Below are 9,840 nucleotides of genomic sequence, written 5' to 3' on the forward strand. Positions count from 1 at the left end.
CAGGTATTGACCTCAGTTAAAGGCTATAATTGAATAGTATTAGTGTTGAGTTATCCCACAAATAGCATCTGTAGGTGCGTGTTGTTTCTTTATTGCAACCCTTCATTGTAACTTCCTTAAGAAAACCTGTAATCGTGGCAGCATCTTACTGTAATAGATGTAGTTATCATGTTGGTTATCGACTCTTGTGATAGCAACATTTACGCATGGATTCTATCAGTCACGTGTGTGAGATTTATTGCACCCTTGCATACGGTATGTTAGCGTCGCATGCATTGTACGCGAACTTAAGAATTGATATGGCAATGGGCTTCTTTACTTGCAATAGTACAATGTTCTTTACTTCAATCCCCTGTCCATGGTTTAAGATTCATAAGCTTCTTCAGAGTAATTGTAATAGGTTGTACATTTTTCTTACTGTCAACAAGAAACACTTGTTAGATTAACGATATGCACGAATTTATTCCCTACAGAATATAATATGAAAAATTACGAAAATTAGATCTGGTCCAATTATTGATTATCCTTCTATGAAGATATAATTGTAAAAATATTTTTACATTTTGCATGATACTGTTGTTTTATATTTAATTTATATATAGCATTAAATAAACAAAGCTTTGCACATGTGAATACCTGTATCGTGATAAAAGTCATTATACCTAAAGGTATGCAAATGGTATGTATGTCATGACAGAATGACGTCACAACTGTCGTAAATCAAACAGAACCATCCATTTTGTTTCTTGCATATTCGTCTTTGTTCACATCAGAGCGAAAATAATTAATAATAGCTTATGTTTTACGAACAAAATTAAATTACAAGGTAAATATAAGGTATCGCCTCGAAACAGTACATAGAGGTAATGTCTTCGTATAAATTATGTGATGTAGCCTAAATTATAACAGTCCTTTGCTCATGTTAGCTAAAAGCTAAATAGTATTTAAGCTAGACATAATTTTCATAGTCACCAGTTATTTGATATTTTTAATACATTACAAAAATTGATAAACAGTCATCCCTGCCAGCAACGGTCAAATACCGTTACTGTTGACGTCATTAATAGGTTCCAAAAGTTGTTAAGCCAAAGGGTGGAGTGGGAAATAGGCTCCCAATTCCATGAAAATGCTGCTTTCGACATGCGTCCCAAACATCCTCTGACAACCAACGTCCAACTCCAACCTTCACGAGTGGTTTATCATCTGTAAACCCGGTGGAACTGTTTCAACTTACTGGAGAACGGGCGAAGGCGAGCCACTGGCGCCTCAAAACCAGATAGCCTCAGGCAGATGGGGCTCGTCAACCTTGGAGGGTAGCTCATCTAGGAGAAGGAAAACTCTGACTCAAAACCTCCGCTGCCTTGCGGCCACACCCTTTGCCAGGGAAAGGCTTCAGGTGACAACCTCGAGGAAAAGCGAGAACTATGAATCTGTAACATCCTTCCTGTACTTCCAGGATCAGAACATTTGTTCCGAAGTTAAGGGTGAGGTAACCCGACAGAAAACCTAGAGTGCTGAAGACGGCGGTGTTGGGCCATACAGCGCACTCTAACAGACCAAAACACCACGCATAAACAGACATTATGACACTTGAAATCACGTCATTAATCACCAGAAGATGTCCTTGAATATTTAAACTTGCTTGATCTTGGTGACCTTGAATGTACATAGGATGCTTATTTGATCAAATCACTCGCGAATCAGCAAGACTCAAAACTTTGTGGTTCCTAAGAAACCGTTTGAATAACTCAAATCATTTATGTTGACCTTCAACATGGGTCATTGTTATATTTTTCATAACTTCGTATTTTTACGATTGTTTTGAATAATGTAAGACAATTAATACCTTCACTTTCAGCAAGGTAGGCCTAATGGTTCTCGATAGCAGGTTTACAACAGGAATAAACAAACGACGAATAGACGCCGACGGACGCCTCTCCTTGGCGTTCCTTGATTAACATACCATAATAGAATGCTCGAATGTCGCATAAGGACTAGATGGGTTTCATCATCAACAGTTTTATGAAAAAACAATGCTTTGACAACTTATCAAGCATATTGTCGAAATGACGATAGGCAAAAGTGGGTCACCACCATTTGTTTCGTTGTAGTGTTGTAAGCTTGATAATAAATCTCTTTTTTTAATTGACTTATTATATAGTATGTTTTTTAAGATAATAATATCAAATTGCACATTTTGTTTAGTTTTTAGTTTCTGCATATGTACATGTAAATAATCATTATGATAATATTAAGTTTTGATTGAATTTTGATAGTAGTGAAAATGTTGTTGGTGGACATTTTGTGTTTAAATATTATCCTGATTAGTAAAATTCAATTTTCAATTTTCGAAAAACTAATGCTAAAAGAATCCTTTATTCGTACAGTGAATTATATTTTAGAATTTCACACGTTCTTATTTATAACAGATTAAATGAGTTTGTCCTGGGATGTTCAATACCAATTCTTTCAAACTTCGTTCAATAATTCTAGACAAATAGTCTTTTAAGTGAACAGTTGTCGAGCAACACCGATCTACAACGTAATTCATATTTGCTCTACAGGCAGATAAGTACTGTTAAAGCAACTCTTGAGACTTTTGAGCACAAATTAAATGTTCGCTCTAATAAACAGACACTTGTTAATGCATTTGTCTAACAACCAACGTCGATATATAGTTTAGTATAATATATTGCAGTTTTAGTTAAGAATAAATTCAACGAAAGTAGTACAATTTTCATGTATATAAAGGACAAAAAATATGCTTTAATTAGTGTTTGTTATTCAGCGTGACCGCCCGACGTCTGTCACAATGCATCATTGGTAATGTACACAGACATTCATTACACGAAATGTATGCAAATATGCAAATAAGAATTAAGATGAAGTTTCAGTAACGGGACAACTCCCTTGATATTTAATATTTTTCCTTTTTGAAATTCGTGACGCAAAACAGATGTTTGGTTCCATAACAACGCAGAACTACGAATAATCATGTAAAACATTGGAAGAGAAACGTGACAAGGGGGATATTTCTTCCCTCGCATATTTACATAACCTTGATATCTAAAATTATATCAAGCATAAATTTTCATATTAAGGACTTCAGCGGACCATAACCCATCTTCAATTATAAGACCTTATCTATAATAAGAGTTTGTTTAAACACTGATGATAAGGAACTTTTAAGATATATAGGTATAGGTTAAGATATGAATGAAAAATATCGTGTTTAAATACTTGGTAAGGAGTACTTTTTAAATAAATATAGTTCCTAACAAAAGACTACTTGTCCAGAATTATTGAACGGATTGTGAAAACAAAATGCTATTGAACATCTAAGAGATGATTACTAATAATATATTCCTACCATGTAAAAGTTCAAGCAGTATACAAATCACTTTTAGAAAAGTTGGTGCGTGAAGAGGGACAAACCCCTATTGACCTTAAGGACTTAATGCATATCAATAATGATACCTTATAAAAGTAATACAAATAGTATATCTGTATACTATAACATTGTTAAAGTTTTCCTAACCGACGTTCCAGCGACGTTTACATTATTTAACAGTAGTTCTCTGTGGTTGAATTTACATATCCATCATTTGCATATTTCGTTAGATCAATCAACTATTGCCGTGCAATTTGTTCTTACAAAAACCAGTGAAGGTTGCACGAATGGTGCATACGTACAAAAAACAAACAATGAGGGTAATGATATATAATGAGTGTAGTGCACTAAGGTCAGTCGGTTAATGACAAGGGTCACACTCGCGCATACCTGTCATGACATAATGGCACAGATAATAAATACAATGTAAATCGCTGAATATAAATTGCATACTCTTCTTATTATAATTATTTTCAAGTTAATAATGTCATGAATCTTTACAAATTGAAGTACAATAATAATGGTATAATATATTACTATCAGAGAAGACGCTTTCACAAGTCATGCATTTTGTAATTAAACAGTATGAATAACATCCAATTTAATATATAAACAGTATGAATAACATCCAATTTAATATATAAACAGTATGAATAACATCCAATTTAATAAATAAACAGGATGAATAACATCTAATTTAATATATAAACAGTATAAATAACATCCAATTTAATATATAAACAGTATGAATAACATCCAATTTAATATATAAACAGTATGAATAACATCCAATTTAATATATAAACAGTATGAATAACATCCAATTTAATATATAAACAGTATGAATAACATCCAATTTAATATATAAACAAATCAAACTAGTGATATCAACAAATTACCAATGAAGGCGTTGACCAAGGAGTCGTTTAACGTATTATGTACATTCATCACGTTTATGGGGCGGCTGTCATCATAAACATTGATATAATTTTCTTTTAATTTTAATTTGTTGAGAGCTCAACCTAATTAAGGTAAAAGGATAGGTAGAATCGTTCATATTTCACGTATCATTATAGAAATACTGCTGGTAACTAGTACGTGACATGAAAGATGGAATGTTGTTTAGTTTACGTGTCATGATAGATGGACTGTTGTTTCATGTACGTGACATGATAGGTAAACTACTGGTTAGTTTTACGTGATATGATAGGTGGACTGTTGTTTAATGTATGTGACATGATTGGTGGACTGTTGTTTAATATATGTGACATGATAGGTAGATTGCTGGTTAGTTTAACATGACTATTGTTTAATTAACGCGACATGATAGGTGGACTGTTCGTTAGTTTTACGTGACATGATAGGTGAACTGTGGTTAATTGTACGTGACATGATAGGTGGACTGTTGGTTAGTTTTACGTGACATGATATATGGACTGTGGTTAAGTGTACGTGACATGATAGGTGGACTGTTGGTTAGTTTTACGTGACATGATATATGGACTGTGGTTTAGTGTACGTGACATGATAGGTGGACTGTTGGTTAGTTTTACGTGACATGATATATGGACTGTGGTTAAGTGTACGTGACATGATAGGTGGACTGTTGGTTAGTTTTACGTGACATGATATATGGACTGTGGTTAAGTGTACGTGACATGATAGGTGGACTGTTGGTTAGTTTTACGTGACATGATATATGGACTGTGGTTAAGTGTACGTGACATGATAGGTGAACTGTTGGTTAGTTTTACGTGACATGACAGGTGGACTGTTGTTTAGTTTACGTGACTTGATAGATTGACTGTTGGTTAGTTTTACGTGACATGATAGATTGACTGTTGGTTAGTTTTACGTGACATGAAAGGTGGACTTTTGGTTAGTTTTACGTGACATGATAGATTGACTGTTGGTTAGTTTACGTGACTGACATGATAGATTGACTGTTTGTTAGTTTTACGTGACATGATATATGGACTGTGGTTAAGTGTACGTGACATGATAGGTGAACAGTTGTTTAGTGTACGTGACAAGATGTATGAACTGTTGTTTAGTGGTCGTGACATGATAGGTGGACTGTTGGGTAGTTTTACGTGACATGATATATGGACTGTGGTTAAGTGTACGTGATATGATAGGTGGACTGTTGTTTAGTGTACGTGACATGATAGGTGAACTGTTGGTTAGTTTTACGTGGCATGATATATGGACTGTGGTTAAGTGTACGTGACATGATAGGTGAACAGTTGTTTAGTGTACGTGACAAGATGTATGAGCTGTTGTTTAGTGGTCGTGACATGATCGATTGACTGCTGGTTAGTGGTCGTGACACATGATAGGTGGACTGTTGGGTAGTTTTACGTGACATGATAGGTGAACTGTTGGTTAGTTTACGTGACATAATAGTTGGCTTGTTGTTTAGTTTACGTGACATGATCGATTGACTGCTGGTTAGTGGTCGTGACATGACAGATTGACTGTTGGTTAGTTTTACGTGGCATGATATATGGACTGTGGTTAAGTGTACGTGACATGATAGGTGAACTGTTGGTTAGTTTACGTGATATGATAGGTGGACTGTTGTTTAGTGTACGTGACAAGATGTATGAACTGTTGTTTAGTGGTCGTGACATGATAGGTGGACTGTTGGTAGTTTTACGTGACATGACAGGAGGACTGTTGTTTAGTTTACGTGACATGATCGATTGACTGCTGGTTAGTGGTCGTGGCATGATAGATTGAGTGCTGGTTAGTGGTCGTGACATGACAGATTGACTGTTGGTTAGTGGTCGTGACATGACAGATTGACTGTTGGTTAGTGGTCGTGACATGATAGTTACGTGACATGATAGGTGGATTATAGGTTAGTTTACGTGACATAATAGTTGGCTTGTTGTTTAGTTTACGTGACATGATCGATTGACTGCTGGTTAGTGGTCGTGGCATGATAGATTGACTGCTGGTTATTGGTCGTGACATGATAGATTGACTGTCGGTTAGTTTTACGTGACATGACAGGAGGACTGTTGTTTAGTTTACGTGACATGAGAGATTGACTGCTGGTTAGTGGTCGTGGCATGATAGATTGAGTGCTGGTTAGTGGTCGTGACATGATAGTTACGTGACATGATAGGTGGATTGTTGGTTAGTTTACGTGACTTGATAGATTCACTGTTGGTTAGTTTTACGTGGCATGATATATGGACTGTGGTTAAGTGTACGTGACATGATAGGTGGACTGTTTGTTAGTTTACGTGACATGATAGGTGTACTGTTGGTTAGTTTACGTGATATGATAGGTGGATTGTTGGTTAGTTTACGTGAAATAATAGGTGGACTGTTGTTTAGTGTACGTGACAAGATGTATGAACTGTTGTTTAGTGGTCGTGACATGATAGTTACGTGACATGATAGGTGGATTATAGGTTAGTTTACGTGACATAATAGGTGGACTGTTGTTTAGTGTACGTGACAAGATGTATGAACTGTTGTTTAGTGGTCGTGACATGATAGATTGACTGCTGGTTAGTGGTCGTGACATGATAGATTGACTGTTGGTTAGTTTTACGTGACATGATAGATTGACTGTTGTTTAGTGTACGTGACAAGATATATGAACTGTTGCTTAGTGTTCGTGGCATGATAGATTGACTGTTGGTTAGATCAGTTTTAGGCCACATGAAAGGTGGACTTTTGGTTAGTTTTACGTGACATGATAGGTGGATTGTTGGTTAGTTTACGTGACATAATAGGTGGACTGTTGGTTAGTTTTACGTGACATGATAGGTGGACTGTTGGTTAGTTTACGTGACATAATAGGTGGACTGTTGTTTAGTTTTACGTGACATGATAGATTGACTGTTGTTTAGTGTACGTGACAAGATATATGAACTGTTGTTTAGTGTTCGTGGTATGATAGATTGACTGTTGGTTAGATCAGTTTTAGGCCACCCATTGCGTTCAGTTAGTTGTAAACTTATCTGAAGCCATAACAGTTGTTTGAAGCTAGTCCTTAATTATTGAGTAGTTCGGTCGTTACCCCTTACATGTTTTTCAATTCCGAGTCAAAAACCAGAAATGTTTTGATAAAATGTATTTTTAATTCTATCAAATAATCAATCTATACTGAAACTTATAAAGACATTTCACTTATCTGTCATTACAAGGGCAGAACGATTCGTCACACTCGACCTGGAGAAAGTTCGGCACCTATATGTATATGGTCATGCATAGCAGTTCAAATAAGCTCACTACATCTTTAAATTACTTATAAGGTATTTTAATAATAATGCATTAGTGAGAGCAGAGGGACGACGCCATTTTCTGTCCGAGATGAAATACAAGATGTCACAGAACTTTTTTTAGCTGACGCGACACGTTCCTTATGAAATGTAATGCACTTATTCACATCTCTGTTTTTACGTACGTACGATGATACACTGTGACTGGTGTCTACCAAGCCGAGTCATAAGTAATGTCTGATCGCTGTTTTTCACGGACAAAACTATATTTCACAGAATACGTCAAGAACTCCTAACTTCTGTCCAATAAATAGACTCAAGTAGTGAATACATCTCAATTAGGGAAAGTAAAACAACAGTCTAATTGTCATGAGAGGTAAATCCAACAACAGTCCACCTTTCATGACACGTGATCTTACTTACTACATGTAACAGCCAATCTACCATGACAAATTAACTCAACAATAGTTAAACTATCATGACAAATAAATGCAACAGCCAACCTATGACACGTACTCTAGCCAACTTTCGTACTTTTTGGACACAAAAAATTGCAACAGTCCATGTATATATCTTGACACAGTCAACTAGAAGTAAACCACCTGTCAGTACATTTAACCAAAAGTACGTGTATATCTGGATGATTCTAGAAGAGTGTTTTAGTTATACTAGCATAGAGTTTTAGTATATATATATTTAATTATTTACTTTTTTGTGGTTATATTTGGAGTTCACCAAAAACATTAAAGAGGAGTATGCGCACTGCCAATGGTTATGGGATCCTGGGGTTGCCATTTAAATAAAGTTGCGGTTAGGGTTTCAGTGCTGAAGCGATCATTGGGTTAAACGTCAAGTGTTGAACGAACATATTGTTTAGAGTTTCTGTTAAAGTGAACTATAAGGGTTATGACTTATTCAAAAGTATAGAAATATTTTTCATTTTTATAGCGATCAGTTGGTAAGGAGTTTATTTTCGATCGAATCCATGCCATGGTTACCATTAAGCGTTGAAATAGATTTTGGGTTTGGTGTCACTGTTAAAGCGAACTTAGAGTTACGATTTTGTGTTTAAGCTAACTATTATAGCATTAGGAGTTCATAAAAAAAGTAATAATAAAGCAAAGCAGGGGTTAATTTTTTCAAGGTTTTCGTATTTTTATTATCGATATTACTTGTGTATTGTTTTCGTTTAGAAAAATAATGTCAATGTTATTTAAAAATGTAAAATAAGAAAGATACATATAATTAATATAATGTTGTATTAGCCTGTCATGGATGTAGAAGTTAGTGCTAACGAGTGTTAGAGACGACCGTTAAGGCGAAGTGTAAAAAAATAGTGTTAATGACATAAACTTAGGATATGGGTGACAACGAACTTATGGTGAAGAGTTAGTGTGAAAGTGAATTTAGATTAAGTGTCAAGTGTGACGTAAGATAGAAAACAAACTGACAGGTAAAAAGTGAAAATAAAAGCAACGTTGCATAGACTCGATGAAATAATCATTTGACGGTTTTTACATGTAAGAATCATCTCTTGAACCTCTTTGCAATACTATCTTTTCATACGGTACTTATTAGAGAGTCATGTTTGTTTTGATGTCCCCAGTTCGCTTAAGTTAATGTGTAAATGATGTAACCCCGGGTCATTGTCACCCTAGCTATTACTCTCCTCGCTGGCTGTATGATAAGCCGATACTTATCAGTCAACTACGGTATACATCAAACGCAGGGAGAAATAACACATCCATTCCGTGTTGAAGGCTACCCACGCCAGATGATGCATTGTCTAGCATACGCTTCGCTGCCACCGCTGGCCACCGAATAACAAACCGATATCAAGGTGAGCAAGGAAAAACGCGTTTGTTGCTGTTTATTTCATCTACGGGTATCAAGAGAGCTGATAACAGGCAGTGGTAGAAAAACATGAATTGCTATGCACTGTTGGAATTAGTCCGCTAAAACTGACTAGAATCGCAGGATCCAAAATTCTGATCGGTCGCCTGTAATTATGGACCATAAACTGCAGGCAACCGATCAGAATTTGGGAGCCTGCAATTATGGTCAGCTTTAGCGGACTATGTTGGAATATGTACAATATAATAATCATAAATGCAATCCAGATTTATGGTATTATGTCTCAAAGCTACACTGGTTATAACTATTCAGTGTACTGGGTACAAATGGTTTCGTCATAGTTTCCTAAGACAT

This window comes from Mizuhopecten yessoensis, unplaced genomic scaffold (genome assembly GCF_002113885.1).
Source record: "Mizuhopecten yessoensis strain PY_sf001 unplaced genomic scaffold, ASM211388v2 scaffold7513, whole genome shotgun sequence".
Lineage (NCBI taxonomy): Eukaryota > Metazoa > Mollusca > Bivalvia > Pectinida > Pectinidae > Mizuhopecten > Mizuhopecten yessoensis.